The following is a 19,508-nucleotide window of genomic DNA, read 5'->3' on the forward strand; positions in this document are numbered from 1 at the left end:
CCCTTACACAGCCTGGAGGTGTGTTTTGTCATTTTCCTGTTGAAAAATAAATGATAGTCCCACTCAGCGCACACCAGATGGGATGGCGGATCGCTTCAGAATACTGTGGTAGCCATGCAGGATATGTGTGCCTTGAATTCTAAATAAATCACATACAGTGTCACTAGCACATCACCATCGGACCTCCTCCTCCATGCTTCACGGTGGGAACCGGACATGCGGAGATCATCCGTTCATCTACTCTGTGTCTCACAAAGACACAGCGGTTGCAACCAAAAATCTAAAATTTGGACTGGTCTAATGTCCATTGCTCATATTTCTTGGCCCAAGAAAGTCAATTTTTCTTATTGGTGTCCTTTAGTAGTGGTTTCTTTGCAGCAATTCGACCATGAATGCCTGATTCACACAGTCTCCTCTGAACAGTTGATGTTGAGATGTCTGTTACTTGAACTCTGAAGCATTTATTTGTGACTGCACTTGAAGAAACTTTTAAAGTTCTTGAAGTGTTCCTGATTGACTAACCTCCATGTCTTAAAGTAATGATTTATTTGAGCTGTTATTGCCATAATATGTATTTGGTCTTTTACCAAATAGGGGTGGTAGCCCTATCTTCTGTATATCTTATCACAACACAACGGATTGACACAAATGCATTACGAAGGAAAGAAATTCCACAAATTAACTTTTAACAAGGCAGACCTGTTAATTGAAATGCATTCCAGGTGACTACCTCATGAAGCTCGTTGAGAGAGTGCCAACAGTGTGCAAAGCTGTCATCAAGGCAAAGGGTGGCTACTGTGAAGAATATAAAATATATTTTTATTTGTTTAACATATTTTTTGCTTACTACATGATTCCATATGTGTTATTTCATAGTTTTGATGTCGTCACTATTATTCTACAATATTGAAAATAGTTTAAAAAAATGAAGAACCTTGGAATGAGTACGTGTGTCCAAACTTTTGACTGGTACTGTATATATAAATATTGGCTCATAACTCCACCTATACAACAACAACAGGCCTAGCACTATACACCCTTTAAGCAGGATTCATTAAGACAAGGGCATGTCAAATTCAAGGCCTTTCAGGGCCTTTTTCAATCACTTAATTGGACTCAGTGTTATACAATTTCATCATTTATATAATTGTACATATAGGGCCTAATATAGACCCCCCTACACACACACACACACACACACACAAATAGAATGCAAAAGGTGTTTTAAAAAAACATTCTAAAATACTGTATTTGAGAATAATGTGGACTTGCCTGACTAAATACGTTGGATGCATGCAGACTGTTTTATGGACAGCTTTTTTCCATCTACGTAACATTGCAAATATCAGAAACTTTCTGTCTAAAAATGATGGACTTGAGTGGGTTGAGTCACTGATGTGATCTTCCTGTCTGGGTTGGCGCTGGAGATCTGCCCTGTCTCAGGATGGTAAGTTGGTGTTTGAAGATATCCCTTTTTTATCTTTTTTTAACCAGCAAGTCAGTTAAGAACAAATTCTTATTTTCAATGAAGGCCTAGGAACAGTGCGTTAACTGCTTTGTTCAGGGGCAGAACGACAGATTTGTACCTTGTCAGCTCGGGGGATTAAACTTGCAACCTTCCGGTTACTAGTCCGGTTACTAGTCCAACGCTCTAACCACTAGGCTACCCTGCTGCCCCAGGGTAGCCTAGTGCTTTGGCAAAGTGGGTAGGGTTATATTCTTCCTGTTTGGCCCTGTCCGGGGGTATCATCGGATGGGGCCACAGTGTCTCCTGACCCCTCCTGTCTCAGCCTCCAGTATTTATGCTGCAGTAGTTTGTGTCGGAGGGCTAGGGTCAGTTTGTTATATCTGGAGTACTTCTCCTGTCTTATCCGGTGTCCTGTATGAATTTAAGTATGCTCTCTCTAATTCTCTTTCTCTCTTTCTTTCTCTCTCTCGGAGGACCTGAGCCCTAGGACCATGCCTCAGGACTACCTGGCATGATGACTCCTTGCTGTCCCCAGTCCACCTGGCCGGGTTGCTGCTCCAGTTTCAACCGTTCTGCCGGCAGCTATGGAACCCTGACCTGTTCACCGGACGTGCTACCTGTCCCAGACCTGCTGTTTTCAACTTCTAGAGACAGCAGGAGCGGTAGAGATACTCTTAATGATCGGCTATGAAAAGCCAACTGACATTTACTCCTGAGGTGCTGACTTGCTGCACCCTCGACAACTACTGTGATTATTATTATTATTTGACCATGCTGGTCATTTATGAACATTTGAACATCTTGGCCATGTTCTGTTATAATCTCCACCCGGCACAGCCAGAAGAGGACTGGCCACCCCTCATAGCCGGGTTCCTCTCTAGGTTTTTTCCTAGGTTTTGGCCTTTCTAGGGAGTTTTTCCTAGCCATCTGCATTGCTTGCTGTTTGGTGTTTTAGGCTGGGTTTCTGTACAGCACTTTGAGATATCAGCTGATATATGAAGGGCTATATAAATACATTTGATTTGATGTTGATTCTTCTGTAGCCCAAGTGGCCATCGCAGGCACATAATAAAGCCATGAATAGCCGTGGCATTATTCTCACCATTTCAATCACCATTTTATAATCAGAAAGCAACCAATAAAAGGTTCCTTTTGTAATGGAAGGATTTGTATGGAAAGCGAAGGTGAAGCCTGCATTAGATATATTGTCGTTCTCATAACCACGTGGTTTTACCGCAACAGAGTAGTGGTGGGAAACAAACAAAAGTGGCCACATCTCACACAAAACGGATAAATAATGAAATCACAGATAACTAAAAGTGAGCAGGAGAACTTATAAATTGTCTACAATAATTACAACGACTTCTCAAGCACCAAATTGAGTAAATGTCTGATCTTCATTGTAAGCCTATTCCAGTACTTGAATTTCTGAGCTCAGTATTCAATTTCAAGAAGCCTACTTCAAGCCCCTTGTAATTGTTCGAAATTGCAGGTATAACCAGGGGTGAAAGTAAGGTGGTACGGTCCATTACAGCGTCCCTGCAAAATAAATAGTGGGGGTACGCCGTACCAGTAAAACATGAGCCTATCACAATAATGAAAACAAAATGTCAAATCTATAGGCTATTACACCACTATTTATCATTACCGCATGCCAGAGGAATAATGAATTTGTGAATGGACTTGAAAACAGGTGGTATAACCTACACACCAAAATGTGGTGGTTCGACGAGAACACTGACATTTTGTCAAGGCAGAGATGAGTGGTCGACAATGAGACGCGCGCGGACAGCAGTGGAGGCATAAATTCTGTGAAAGATGTGGCTTTCTATTCACCACTGTTTGGATGTAGGAAATATGTTGCAGGTGGATGAATTTGCACGGGTAGTCTAGTAAAGGAGGCATTTCAAGTGATTGTTTGACAATCAGATGAAAACATCATGACTGGTAGTGTTTATGCCACAATAAAAGGTAATACGTTTAAAAAAATGAAGTGACAAATCTTTACGACTAGGTCCTATTGAATAGGGATTATTTATGTCATTCTATGATTAGGCCCATAAAAGGTATTGTACCGGGAAGAAATTCAATCTACTTTCACCCCTGGGTGTTACATAACATAAATGTATTTGTCATGCTATTTCATTACCAGATCATATTGTGAATAAATCCATTAGGCTATGTAATTTGTTGTCATTATATCCAGAATAATTAATAGGAATAGTGTTGGGTGTTGCACAATAGTCTATCCTACACAATTGTGTACAGTAAACTCTATCCAATCTGAGGCTAAAAAACATATGAAAACGTGAACTCATTACCTTGATGCTTTCTCTGTTAAATCTTGCGAGACCCTGCTGTAAATCAAGCAAACAACCGATGAACATCAATTCGCTAGGGATATTAGATTGAACGTGGATCCAGGACCAGCTGTCTTCACCGTCATAAAAAATGAGACACCAAAATATTCTAGACGTTCCTCACCAACACTTTTTTACAGCACTTGGGCTGTTGTTGCAACAGCTGTTCTTCACTTGATTGTCATTCAGAAATTCCTTCCTGGATCAGATGATGATGTGGGAAAATATGGCATAATTAAACAACTCAACACCCAAATGCGCATCCAAAAAAAGTATAATGCATAATTATGGAACAATCAATCAATCAAATGTATTTAAAAGCCCTTTTTACATCAGCAGATGCTAATACAGAAAACCAGCCTAAAACCCCAAAGAGCAAGCGATGCAGATGTAGAAGCACGGTGGCTAGGAAAAACTCCCTAGAAAGGTAGGAACTTAGGAAGAAACCTTGAGGGGAACCAGGCTCTGAGGAGTGGCCAGTCCTCTTCTGGCTGTGCCGGGTTGACATAATAGTACGTGGCCATTAATGCCAGATAGTTTTTTAAAAGATGTTCATAGATGACCAGCAGTGTCAAATAATGGTCAAAATGGTTGTAGAGCGTGCAACAGGTCAGCACCTCAGTAGTAAATGTCAATTCGCTTTTCATAGCCAAGGATTCGGAGGTTGAGACGGCAGATGTGGTGGAGGGAGAGAGAGAGTGTCGAAACAGCAGGTCCGGGACAAGTTAGCATGTCCTGTGAACAGGTCAGGGTTCCATAGCCACAGGCAGAACAGCAGAAACTGGATCAGGGACGGTGACAGCCAGGAGTCGTCAGGCCATGTAGTCCTGAGGCATGGCCCTAGAGCTTTGGTCCTCCATGAGGGGAGAGAGCAAGAGAGAGATGGGAGAATTCGAGGGAGCATACTTGAGATCACACAGACACCAGACAAGATGGGACAGATTGACCCCAGACTCCCGGCACATAGATGAGGCTGAGACAGGGGTGATTGGGGGACACTGTGGCCCTGTCCGACAATACCCCCAGACAGGGCCAACCAGGCAGGATATAGCCCCATCCATTTTTCCAAAGCATAGCCCCCACACCACCTGAGGGATATCAACAGACCACCAACTTACTACCTTGAGACAAGGTGGAGTATAGCCCACAAAGATCTCCATAAAAATGTAGCTCTATAGGAGAAAGTCCTTCCTCCAGCTGTTTGCTTAGAAATTCTAGGAACAATAAGGAAGCTTGCGTCTTGTTATCGTAGCGTACGTGTAGGTACAGTGCATTCGGGAAGTATTCAGGCACCTTGACTTTTTCCACATTTTGTTAAGTTACAGCCTTTTCCTAAAATGGATTAATTAGTTTTTTCCCCTAATCAGTCTACACACAATACCCCATAATGACAAAGTGAAAACAGTTTTCTTTTTAGGAAATGTTTGCAACTGTAGAGGTGAGGGAAAAAAGTATGTGATCCCCTGCTGATTTTGTACGTTTGCCCACTGACAAAGAAAATATCAGTCTATAATTGTAATGGTAGGTTAATTTGAACAGTGAGAGACAGAAAAACAACAAAAAAAAGCCAGAAAAGAACATGACAAAAATGTTATAAATTGATTTGCATTTTAATGAGGGAAATAAGTATTTGACCCCTCTGCAAAACATGACATGTACTTGTTGGCAATCACAGAGGTCAGACGTTTCTTGTAGTTGGCCACCAGGTTTGCCCACATCTCAGGTGGGATTTTGTCCCACTCCTCTTTGCAGATCTTCTCCAAGTCATTAAGGTTTCGAGGCTGACATTTGGCAACTCGAACCTTCAGCTCCCTCCACAGCTTTTCTATGGGATTAAGGTCTGGAGACTGGCTAGGCCACTCCAGGACCTTAATGTGCTTCTTCTTGAGCCACTCCTTTGTTGCCTTGGCTGTGTGCTTTGGGTCATTGTCATGCTGGAATACCCATCCACGACCCATTTTCAATGCTCTCGCTTAGGGAAAGAGGTTCTCACCCAAGATTTGACGGTACATGGCCCCGTCCATCGTCCCTTTGATGTGGCAAAGTTGTCCTGTCCCCTTAGCAGAAAAACACCCCCAAAGCATAATGTTTCCACCTCCATGTTTGATGGCGGGGATGGTGTTCTTGGGGTCATAGGCAGCATTCCTCCTCCTCTAAACACAGCAAGTTGAGTTGATGCCAAAGAGCTCCATTTTGGTCTCATTTGACCACAACACTTTCACCCAGTTGTCATCTGAATCATTCAGATGTTCATTGGCAAACGTCAGACGGACATGTACAGTGGGGCAAAAAATTATTTAGTCAGCCACCAATTGTGCAAGTTCTCCCACTTAAAAATATGAGAGAGGCCTGTAATTTTCATCATAGGTACACTTCAACTATGACAGACAAAATGAGAAAGAAAATCCAGAAAATCACATTGTAGGATTTTTAATGAATTTATTTGCAAATTATGGTGGAAAATAAGTATTTGGTCACCTACAAACAAGCAAGATTTCTGGCTCTCACAGACCTGTAACTTCTTCTTTAAGAGGCTTCTCTGTCCTCCACTCGTTACCTGTATTAATGGCACCTGTTTGAACTTGTTATCAGTATAAAAGACACCTGTCCACAACCTCAAACAGTCACACTCCAAACTCCACTATGGCCAAGACCAAAGAGCTGTCAAAGGACACCAGAAACAAAATTGTAGACCTGCACCAGGCTGGGAAGACTGAATCTGCAATAGGTAAGCAGCTTGGTTTGAAGGAATCAACTGTGGGAGCAATTATTAGGAAATGGAAGACATACAAGACCACTGATAATCTCCCTCGATCTGGGGCTCCACGCAAGATCTCACCCCGTGGGGTCAAAATGATCACAAGAACGGTGAGCAAAATTCCCAGAACCACACGGGGGGACCTAGTGAATGACCTGCAGAGAGCTGGGACCAAAGTAACAAAGCCTACCATCAGTAACACACTACGACGCCAGGGACTCAAATCCTGCAGTGCCAGACGTGTCCCCCTGCTTAAGCCAGTACATGTCCAGGCCCGTCTGAAGTTTGCTAGAGAGCATTTGGATGATCCAGAAGAAGATTGGGAGAATGTCATATGGTCAGATGAAACCAAAATATAACTTTTTGGTAAAAACTCAACTCGTCGTGTTTGGAGGACAAAGAATACTGAGTTGCATCCAAAGAACACCATACCTACTATGAAGCATGGGGGTGGAAACATCATGCTTTGGGGCTGTTTTTCTGCAAAGGGACCAGGACGACAGATCCGTGTAAAGGAAAGCATGAATGGGGTCATGTATCATGAAATTTTGAGTGAAAACCTCCTTCCATCAGCAAGGAAATTGAAGATGAATCGTCGCTGGGTCTTTCAGCATGACAATGATCCCAAACACACTGCCCAGGCAATGAAGGAGTGGCTTCGTAAGAACCATTTCAAGGTCCTGGAGTGGCCTAGCCAGTCTCCAGATCTCAACCCCAAAGAAAATCTTTGGAGGAAGTTGAAAGTCTGTGTTGCCCAGCAACAGCCCCAAAACATCACTTCTCTAGAGGAGATCTGCATGGAGGAATGGGCCAAAATACCAGCAACAGTGTGTGAAAAAACCTTGTGAAGACTTACAGAAAACGTTTGACCTCTGTCATTGCCAACAAAGGGTACATAACAAAGTATTGAGATAAACTTTTATTATTGACCAAATACTTATTTTCCACCTTAATTTTCTTCTCATTTTGTCTGTCACAGTTGAAGTGTACCTATGATGAAAATTACAGGCCTCTCTCATCTTTTTAAGTGGGAGAACTTGCACAATTGGTGGCTGACTAAATACTTTTTTGCCCCACTGTATATTGTCCTGAAATACGAAGTGTAATGTTTGGGGCAAATACAACACATTACTGAGTACCACTCCATATTTTCAAGCATAGTGGTGGCTGCGTCATGTTATGGGCCTTGAAAAATAGGGGTAGGGTTGTAGAGAATTGAAAGACCATGAATGTAATAAGAAACCTTAGGTGCTGGCTTAAGACCGATAGTAACCACTACAGAATGTCAGGTCAGAACAAGGATTAGGCGGATGTCCAGTTTAAGGGGAGTTTAATGGAAGATGTCCACACACATCACACACACACACACACATCTATCCACTCATGGTTCAGATAACTGAGAATCATATCCAGTGAGAACTGACATTAACTATGTGGTCGTTTAGATGCACACACAATTAAACATCAGACATACAGGGATTAAGTCCACAGGAGAAAAAGTTCAGCAGGAGGGAAACTGGGGAAGTGCTCATCAGGATGGGGAAGCATGTTTTTGACCACACAGCGTGCTCGGGTCATAGACTAACTGAAACTGAAGTCAAGGGATCAAGGCAACTGATGGGCTGAAGGAGATGTGGTGATAAATATTTGGCGTGACCTGGACCAATAAGACACTGACAAAAGTGGGGGTCCTCTGAATGGGAGACTAAGCTGCCCGACTAGAACTAACCAGGATGGCTAGAATCAGCTGGCTGCTTTAACAGGTATGCTAAAGCAAACAAGAAAATCCTAGAGGGAAACCTGGTTCAGTCTGCTTTCCATCAGACACTGGAAGATGAATTCACCTTTTACCAGGACAATAATCTAAACACAAGGCCACATCTACACTGGAGTTGCTTACCAAGATGCCGACTTTCAGTTTTGACTTACATCTATGGCAAAACCTTGAAATGGTTGTCAAGCAATGATCAACAAACAACTAATTTGAGAGGTTGAAGAATTTAAAAAAATAAAAATGGGCAAATATTGCACAATCCAGGTTTGAGACTTACCCAGAATGACTCACAGCTTTAATCACTGCCAGAGGTGCTTCTACAAAGTATTGACTCGGGTGTGAATACATATGTAAAAGAGATATTTCTGAATTTCATTTTCAATAAATTTGCAAACATTCCTAAAAATATGTTTTGACTTTGCCGTTATGGGGTATTAAGCAGTGCTTAATTTCAGCCGGATCCTGCTAGAACCAGATCCGGGACCTCTCTGAGTTGACTTTGTTCATTCAGACACCTTCTTTCTCGGATCCGGTACCTCTCGCGGCATTATTTATAAATTATTTCACTGTTTGCAAATACATAAATAAAATATATTTTTTACTTTTTACCCATTTTTCTCAATTTCGTGATATCCAATTGGTAGTTAGTCTTGTCTCATCGCTGCATGTCAGAACACGACCCTGCCAAGCCGCACTGCTTTTTAACACTGCTTGCCTAACCTGGAAGCCAGCCGCACGAATGTGTCAGAGGAAACGCCATACAACTGGCGACCGAAGTCAGCGTGCATGCGCCTGGCCCGCCACAAGGAGTCCGATGGGACAAGGACATCCCGGGCCGGATAAACCTTACCCGGACAACTCTGGGCCAATTTTGCGTCGCCTAATGGGTCTCCCGGTCGCGGCCGGCTGCAACACAGCCTGGGATCAAACCCGGGTCTATAGTGACGCCTCAAGCACTGCGATGCAGTGCCTTAGACCGCTGCGCCACTCGTGAGGCCCTGTTTGCTTTTAAAAAATGTTTTTATAGTGCGAACAGTGAAACAATTAATAAATAATGCCGCAAGAGGTACTGTTAAATGAAGTTTGCTCCTCGTTATTTCTCCTGCCCCATCATCATGTAAAAGTGTGGTGATCCTTCTGTGTAATCATCCTATCCTGCCACACTGATTTAAACTAGCAAAAGAGTGGGTGGAATGTACAGTTACATCCTCTGCCTCAGTTCTAAAAAAGTTTTTAAAAAACAAAGAGCCGTCAGAAAAAAAGGTTTTTGAACATGCTCCAACCAAGGTGCATTTGGTGTCAGCCAGCCCTGTAGACAAGGACACCCAGGTTATGGTTACTCTACAGACAACTTTTTCATTTTGAGTGTTATCTTCCCAACCTCCTTAGGAGGCTAAACATCACAGCCACAGGCCCTCTCATAGCTTTGAGCCAGAAATTGACTGTCAGTGGTTAAGTGGACTTGATACGGGGATTGTCATTGTAGGAGGTTAATGTGAATATGTGCATCATATTGTCACATAGACAGGAAGCCTATATATTCTTGTGTGTTCTGCTGTAGCCTATATTGATTAATTTGATTTGAAGTTATCTTCCGATATTGTGATATTTGTTCTACTGCTACATGATGTCTGGTAAGCCCCACAGCTGACTGTGTGTGTGTATATGGCGGGCTTTCTGCAGTGATGTCTTGAAAATAATATGAATTCAAGTCTGGTAAGCCCCACAGCTTACTATGTGTATATGGTGGGTGTTCTGCAGTGATGTGTAAAAATGTTGCTGTACATTGATGTCTATAAAATGAGGCAATAAGAAATTCAGACTTGTGTAAGCCCTGCAGCTATACTCAAGTATGTGGGCAAAAATGCTTTGAATTAATCAGCACCTTGGAGAGTGCTGTCTATTTCACCACCATAGATAGTAGGCTACTTGGCTGTTTATTTATTATTTGTCTGCTGTGCTGCTACGTTGTTTGACTTCTTTTTCTCAATGCGTTCTGGTATCTCAGAGCCCCCCAGATACCCCCCCCCCCCTCCATTTTCAGGTTGATCTCAGTTGATCATTCATTTTCTCTCTCATAGTTTGATGGGCCAATCCCTTGCCCTGGGTTCGGCAGTGACATGATCATGGAGGAGGTGCCTGTGAGGAATCATGGCGTTTCCATGGTGACTGCAGACGTAGGGCTGGTCAGCATGGTGTGACAGGGCATCCTAGCTCTACAGCTGTTTCCCCCCCAACTCCATTGCAGGTTGGTTTAGAACGTCCATACTTACTGCATTTCTTTGTTCAATCGAACAATCAAGGTTGGTTTTCCACACTGTGCCTATTTGTCTTTGAAAGCCTAGCTTTTTACCACTGCTCCCTAGGGAAGAGTGACATTTGTTTAAGTCAGTTTTACCTGCCTTAACCTGAGTTGATCCTGTTTTGTTGTAACCCATTAAACCAAACTCTCAATCAAACTTCTCCAGGTGTAATCGTAGTTACAGATGGGGTGACCAGTGTGCCTGACGTGGCTGTGTGTGAGACCCTTCTGAACCAGCTCAGGAGTGGAACCATCACCTGCTCCTTCATTCAGGTACTGAAACATGCCACAACATAGCCCAGTGGGTCAACCTGCTGTGTATATTCAGTGTACATTACAACATTACAACACCATGAGAGCTGCTGTCTACTGTGGATTATTGTATCTTCTCAACTGAGGCAGACAACGAGCATGGAATCCAATCTGAGTCCATGCTCTGTTTAACAAAGTGAAATTTGTGGATTCAGTTTGGATTTTAGGCCAGCAGACAACTGCCCTTCAGAGAATCCATCTACTAAATATTGTCTCTCTCATTCAGTAACACTATTTTTGTAATCAAAGTTGGTTCTGAATAAATCTTCACATATTGTAGATAATCTATAGTTGTGGTTGGTTTCATATTTTGCTTCCGTTCTCTGTGTATGTTGTCAGGTGGGCGGGGCCTATTCATACGACTTGTAGTTTTGGGTACTGATGAAGCTGATGAAGTTCATCTCCTTGGCTACCTTTGGCTCCTACCTATCTAGCTGTCCTGAGCCTGACCTGGCCAATCAGAACATGAACAGCTACCACAAGGCCTTCCTCACATACTCTTTCCTCAAGACCAGCGAGTCCATGAACCCTGAGTACTACTGTGGTAAGAAAGAGTATGGTATTTTGTCAATTTTTCACTCTAGGATTGTTGTTCGCCATTACAGTTTTGCTCAATGTCCTGAGCCAAAACAGGATTTGAGTAGATCACTTTCATATTCTCAGATTTTTTCTCAGATTTTTTTTTCATATCCCACCATTAGCTTTTGAATTGCACAGCACATCATGATAATACAGACATGTCGTAACCCTTGTCACATTGTTATGCCGGCATTATGTCGGAAGTTAAACATTAGTAATTTGAATACTTTAGTTGGTGACATCCACTTAGTGGTCACTGATTATCAACTACAGGTTGCGCTATGACTACGCTAATCCAGTGGTGCAAACAGGGCTGCCGCCAGGGATTTTGGGCCCCCATGAAAGATATCACTTTGGGCCCCCATGAAAGATATAATTTTGGGCCCCCATGAAAGATATCACTTTGGGCCCCCATGAAAGATATAATTTTGGGCCCCCATGAAAGATATCACTTTGGGCCCCCATGAAAGATATCACTTTGGGCCCCCATGAAAGATATCACTTTGGGCCTCCATGAAAGATATCACTTTGGGCCTCCATGAAAGATATCACTTTGGGCCCCCATGAAAGATAATACTTTGGGCCCCCATGAAAGATAATACTTTGGGCCCCCATGAAAGATATCACTTTGGGCCCCCATGAAAGATATCACTTTGGGCCCCCATGAAAGATATCACTTTGGGCCTCCATGAAAGATATCACTTGGGCCCCCATGAAAGATATCACTTTGGGCCCCCATGAAAGATAATACTTTGGGCCTCCATGAAAGATATCACTTTGGGCCAACCACCACAGGCCACACCATCCCTGCGCAATTGCTGTAACCATACACCTCCAGAACCCAATCGACCCATTCAAAACTTTAAATAACTCTTACCTTTGCAGGCTTGCAACTCTCTTGTAGTCCAATATTTACTGTACGATATTTACTGACAGTGAGCTGTGAAAATATAACACTGTGCAGACATTCATGCAACACTCTGCAGTGGAATTTGCTATTTGATGCAAGACTGATACCCTCTATAAGAAATGAGCAATTACAATTCTTGAATGTAACATTCTCTTAAATTTAATGAATAACTTAAAATAAATATAACTTAAATATACATTAGCCTCTTCAATTCAAATAAATTAACATTATCATCTATAGAAAGATATAATAAACAAAATAATAAAATCAGCAGAAGATTTTTGAACTAAGTATACCTACCAACTAGAAAATAAGCAGCTGTAAAAATTGGAAACAAAATGAAAAGGCCTGATGGTGGCGCTAGAGGTAAGGTCAAGTGGTCACCAAATCAATAGGTTTCTTCCACTTTGGGTCTTGATTGTGCAAAATGAATTTAATGGCAAACAAGCCATTACTTTGAGATGTATCTTGTTCTCAGTCTGTTCTCATGGCAGCATATACAGTGTTCAGGTGTCTTACTTCATTTTGAAGTAGGTGTAAGATCTCTGGAATACTTCATGATCAGTGGTTGGCACACAGAAGGGACTTTATCCTCACTAATCTGCCCAACTTTCAGAACAGCAGACATTCTTCTACAATCTTTGCATTGCTGTGGAACCTAGTGTCCAAGTCACTTATGATGTTGTCCATAGCAGTAAAAAACACTGTTTCGAAACACCGTTGCTGCACTGTCCTGAGCCATCTCCTCTTGAGAGGTCTCATCATGGAATCTCTTTCTCTGGCGGCTGTGTTCCTTGCTAAATTAAGGTGCAACATCCATTTGCGTAACAGTCAGTGTTTCCACAGACAGGAGAGACTCCCATCCTTCTCTAAGAGCCTGCATCTCTTCCTTTAAGGCTCTGACATTGGCTGCCTCTGTTTCAAGATTTTTCCTGACTGGAGAATCACATTCTTGTCCTCAATACATTGCAGTACCTGCAATTATGCCAACTGACATGTCATTCAACACAATGCTGCTCACCTCCTTCTTCAGTTGGGAGTAGGGCTGGTTCAGGGCAGTGGGGATGGGGAGACAGGGCTACTGAGCCTGAAGCTGCATCTTTTGGGCCTGGCACCGGGCAGGGACAACTGATTTTAGTATGAATGAATAGCTTCCTCAAAGTTTGCCTGCATTGATTAAATGTCGGCTAAAAGAGGAGCGAAATGTAAACACTCAGAAAATTCTGTGAAGGTATTAAGTAACTAATGTTAGAGGAGCAAAAGTAGCCTATTTCACTATGGACTAAGCTAACAGGTTAATTTCCACCACTCACGGACTACAACCCACCTTCCTTTGTGAAAAATTAGGTGACATACTGTCGCCCTTTCTTTTCTCTCTCCTGTCTTTTTATTTTTGGCAGCCAGATTTTTCTTTGGGAAGCTGAGACATGATTCTCCACCAGCACTCCTCACTCGCAATTCACTGCTAGCAAGTACCGTTTGTGCCTGGTTTGTGGGCAGGACCGAACCATTTCATGTAGATAGAGGGAGGGGAGGGGGCAATACAGAGGCTCTCTGGATGTTTACTTTTTGCCAAAAACAAGACAAATCAACCATTTAGTTTTATTAGTACATTGTAAATAAAATATTGTATTAATGATTATAGGTTAATTATTTAATATTGTTCTAATATTTTTTGTAGGGCCCCTGTCAGTCACAGGACCTAACAGAATCGTCCTAACTTTCCCCCCATATGGCGCCCCTGGGTGTAAAGTACTTAAGTAAAATTACTTTAAAGTACTACTTAAGTCGTTTTTGGGCTGTACTTTACTTTACTATTTATCTTTTTTACTACTTTTACTTCACTACATCCCTAAAGAAAATAACATACTTTTTACTCAATACATTTTCCCTGACACTCAAAAGTACTCATTACAATTTGAATGGCTAGCAGGACAGGAAATGGTCCAATTCATGCATTTATCAAGTGAATATCCCTGGTCATCCCTATTGCCTCTGATCTGGGGGACTCATTAAACACTGCGTCTTTTGTAAATTATGTCTTGAGTGTTGGAGTGTGCCCCTAATATAGGGAATTTTAAATGATTTATACTTTTACTTTCAATACTTAAGTGTATTTTATGAATTACATACACTTTTGATACTTAAGTATATTTTGTCTGTTTTTCTGCATACACACAAATCAACAGAAAAATAGTCTGAGAGCTGAGGACATTATTTCTTCTCTTTATTTAGTTTCCGGGACATGATCATTGTTGTCTGTCGTCTGCTGTGTACCTGATCCCCATCAGAGTGCAATTTAGGCTGAAACAAGTTATTTTATAGATAGTGTTCTTGATTGAACTCCTTAGCGCTCTCTGTGACAGTCCAAACACAGTGGCTTTTGTACGATTCTCTTGTCATTTCCAAACACCCCATTATTATCCGTGTGAATCAGAATAAATCCGTAGAGATGTCTGGCTGCTCTCTGAATAGAAGTAAATCTTTATAATGTGAGGTTTAACATGAAGAGATGCTGATGAATGAACAAGCTTTAATGGCTGGCTAGACACCTAGACAAGATCAAATTGGTTGTCTTTTTGTCTGTTTCTGATGCTTTTCAAAGTGAGAGGGACCATAGTTTTGGTTGGGCAAAGTTTGTCACAGTCCATATTGCAACAGGGGAAGTGAAAACACATGATGTTGATAATAGTAATTTCTTTACCTTTCTTCTCAATAATAGTATAAGCTACTGTATATTGAAATCACATGTCAGGGCCTTCTTGTTGCCGTTTCTTTAACACTGTATGCATGCATGCATTAATTAATTAACTTATTATTTATTTGTATGTGTGCTTCACAGTGTCTCAGCACAAGCTGTTCAATGAGCACCTGGTGTCAGCCCGTGGGAACCTTGCATTAGTGATGAGGAGGAAGAAGCACACAGAGAAGGAGGTGCACGCCCACCTGGTCAGTGTGGTGTCGGTCAGACTGAGAGAGGGATACACCATCAGGGAGATCAACCTTACCAAAGGTACAGGACTCTTTCAGACCAGTCACATTACCTCACAGCAGTACTGTAGTTGCGTCACTACAACTTGAGGTCGAGTCCCCTGTGCCCGAGTCCAGTCACGAGTCACTATGGCTGAAGGTAGAGTCTTAGTCTGAGTCACCAATGGTAGAGTCACGAGTCATCCATTTTTAATAGGTCTTATTCTTTTACCAAACAAATGTTCTATAGTTATAATGACACCAATATTTAATTTAGTGAAATTAGTAGACCTTTAGGGTCGGGGCTGGGTCGGAGACCTTTAGGGTCGGGGCTGGGTAGGAGACCTTTAGGGTTGCAGATGCTTATACAGTAAAACAGTTGCAGTAAATGTGATGTGGCTGCTAGATGGTGGCTTTGAGATATCACTGGTTTAAGAGTATACCTTTTGAGGTACTGTGTGGCACTGGTGAGGTACTTTGAGCCAGTGTTGTAGTGCTCGAGTTCTGAACTCGTGACTTTTGACTCAACTTGGGCTCGACCATTGGTAACTCGGACTCGCTTTCTCGTGACTTGGACTGGATAGGCTGCTATGATAAGCAGAATATTAGCAGCACTGGGTGCACAGACCAGCGAGGGTTCTGTTCTCTAGCAGTGGGAAGGATTCGCCCATACCGGCACACAGCCTACGCCAGCTGGTGAGCTGCAGGGGAGAAAACAATGATTTTGGGCAGACAGGCTCCGCTCTGCCTCCGATCACAGGCTACACATCGCGGAAGTGACTCTCTTGCTTCCCTGTAACCACCAGTCACCAGGCTTCCTGAGTCCGAGTTGAGTCCTGGTTAATAGACACAAACTGCTTCACAAAATTGAAAACAATACTAGTTTAATAGTAAAAAAACAGTCGCACAACAGAACAGTGTACTGTCTACACTTGTTTTGTTGTTTTTATCAAATCATTTGAATTCAATAGTTTTTAATCATAGCTAAAGTTTTTATTGCTACTGATTCCGTGATGCGGTTAGCCTTTTTACGGCTGGGACCGCAAGTTTGTTTTCCAAATTCCTGTTGTTGTGTCTCTGACTGATTAAATTATATGACAGGCTATTTTATCAAATTGATTACCTAACATTTGATTGATTACGTGATTGAGTTAAACAATGCAAAAACTAACTTGTTAATAACCTGGGGCACCACAGAAGAGTGTTTTATAGGGCTGCTGTCTTCCGAATAAACTCTTAAAGATCTGAAGATCTTTTATATCAATAGCAGTCAATTATTAATCGTCACCTTATTCAGTCTCATCTGAAAGTCGTAAAATTCTTGGTTATCTTCACGAAGCCTGGCTAACAAGTTGAATCAGCAATACAAAAATTGGCTTATTTATTTACTAAATACCTAAATAATCACATAGAATTACATATACACAGGATGGATCATACATCGATTACTAATTATGTCATAAAAGAAAAACCGGTATGACGGGTTTGAATGAAAGCACGGGAAGACTGAGGGAAAAGGGGATTGTGTCTCTATCGGACCTTGAGAAGCTATGCTACCGTAAATACAGAATCTTATGCATTCTAATAACCGCCCATTCGGAAAAGGAAAATGCAAGATATATATTACACTGAGCTACTCTTCGATAGATGGGTCGAAGATGGAAGACTGGTTTGACCAGCAGAGATCGCCCTTGTCTTTTGTAGAATATTTCAGGTCGTATTGTTGTAGAGCGGATACGTTAAAGTACCCTGTCTTCTCATAGGATTGTCTGTCCTTTCCTAGGCCACGTACGTTTACAGCTGCAGCTGATAACTCAATACCTAGGATGTATCACTTCTTTAATGAATAAGAGTTCAAAGTTCATACCAAGTTGCCAAACTCAGCTCGTGCTGTATTCTGGCTGCTCGAAATTCATCCTTCCAGCATGGTGATCTTCACCTCCACGTTGAAATGGACACCAGTCCTAACGTCGTCGGGAACTAAGGTTGACATCCGTCAATGGGCTTTTGTATTGGGGGAGGGAGGGAAGGGCGTGTTTCATAGTTCTCAACCAATATCTGTTCACTTGGGCGTAGCTGAGTGAGCGTCGTTTACAATTCTCTCATTTAGAAGCTAAAATCTGATGACGAGAATGTGTAGACTTTCCAAGATATAATTTATGTCATTCTATCAGATATAATGTCCCAGACACCAATTGATCTGACATCATATTATTCAAGTACCAACGGACACTTTCAACTGGTTGGATTACAGAAATATTGTATTTATGGGGGTCATAAACCTCATACAACGTCATGACACTTAAGTAGTAGTTAGCTGCCAGCCGTCATGAAAACAGAGCAGGCTAATGCTAGCAGTGCTAGCCCGCCAGTGTTTTTATCCACGGCTGGGCACAAATGCTTTAGGTGTGAGATTCTTTCCACACAATCACAAGATGAAGATAAGATGGAACTGATACATTGAAAAGGGATTTGTCTGCCCTAAATGCACCACCATCAAGCAGCTTAGGGAATAGGTCCTTCTGGCTGCTCAATCGGCTGTGAGAAAAAGATAACCTGCTTTCTAAGTACAATGACTTTGCTGTAGCCCAGGCAAACTGACTCTTACTTATGGTCTGGTAGAGCTCCAGTCCTCGCTGTCAGAATAAGCAACAGAGGACTTGAAAATCATATCAACTCCCGTAGAAATGGCACTATGGTTATTGTGAGTAACCTCATTTTTGTATCTCTAACTCCGGCTTCTAGTGATATAAACTGTCATATCTGTATACAAACTGTATACAAACTGTCATATCCTACCATTCTGATAGATTGAAGACTGTCCAAAGATGTGGTTGCAACATTAATTAAATGTGGTTGATATTCCATTGGTTACCTCGAGCCAGATGCCCCAGGGGCAGAGTGGCACACACTCATTGAATATGGAGCTTTTAAATGTTAGAGCAATCACTGGTAAAACCTTTCTCGTGAATGACCTGAGCACAAAGTTGAAAAAGCCACATCCTTTGAGTAGTGAGGAAATAAATAAATTGGACAAATTGCCGAAAGGGAGAGCGGAAGTTGCAGGTCCATTATGATATTTTGAGGCGGCAAATATAACAAGTCAGAATGTTTTGAGAGTGCTCTTCTCGACCATTGATGGTCTGATAAATCCTACCCCCACAAACCTCTGAACTTTCCTCATCTAAATGTGATGAGTTTGCAGCATATTTTTCAGAGATGAGATAACAAACATTAGTCCAAAGGCACTATGCCATTATTTTCCCTAGTTGACACAGACATGCTCAGGAAAGTGATATCACAACTTAAGCCTGCCTTCTCAATCCTATCCCCACCAACTTCTTCAAAACATTTTTAATTGCATATCTGAAGAAGTGTAAGCTATTGTTAACCACTCCCTGTTTACAGGCACTTTCCTCAATGCACTAAGAATAATATAGATTCTTCAGCATTAGCAATTTTCGGCCAATCTCTAATCTTCCATACTTAAGCAAAATTCGGGAGAAACTGTTTTTCAAACATCTAAAATATTTTTGGGGAAGTGCCAACTGTATTTCTGAAAATTCCGATCTGGTTTTCATGCACACCTTATCACAGATGTTAAAGTGGTAAATTATCTTCAGCCAACAGATGCCAAACTCTTGGATTTAAGTGCTGCATTCGACACTGTTGACCATGATGTCCTTCTGGATAGACTGGAGAGGTGGGTTGACCTCCTGTTCTAAATTGGTTTAGGACCTATTTAACTGGTCAATAGTTTTGTCACCCTTGGTGAACATAGCTCAGAGAAAATAGATATCACAAGTGGCTTTCCACAAGGTTTGATTTTGGGTCTGGTACTGTTTAGTTTATAAATGTTACCCCTTGGCAGTGTTATCAGAAAGCACAGCATTGATTTTCACTGCTACGCAGACGATACACAACTTTACATTTCTGTGTCACCAGAGGATTTTAGCTCCACAGATACGTTATTTGACTGTATTAGTGATTGAAATACTTGGATGGCTCACAACTGCCTCCAGCTAAATCAAGACAAGACCGAGGTACTTATTATTGGAGCCAAAGCACAGAGAGA

At 41.8% G+C, this 19,508-nt stretch overlaps 1 pseudogene; it reads left to right on the forward strand.

The window, feature by feature from the left end:
• LOC139409761 (KICSTOR complex protein SZT2-like) overlaps window positions 1-19,508 on the forward strand; it is a 114,382-nt pseudogene that overhangs the window by 1,101 nt on the left and 93,773 nt on the right.

Source organism: Oncorhynchus clarkii, chromosome 5 (genome assembly GCF_045791955.1).
Source record: "Oncorhynchus clarkii lewisi isolate Uvic-CL-2024 chromosome 5, UVic_Ocla_1.0, whole genome shotgun sequence".
NCBI classification, from domain to species: domain Eukaryota; kingdom Metazoa; phylum Chordata; class Actinopteri; order Salmoniformes; family Salmonidae; genus Oncorhynchus; species Oncorhynchus clarkii.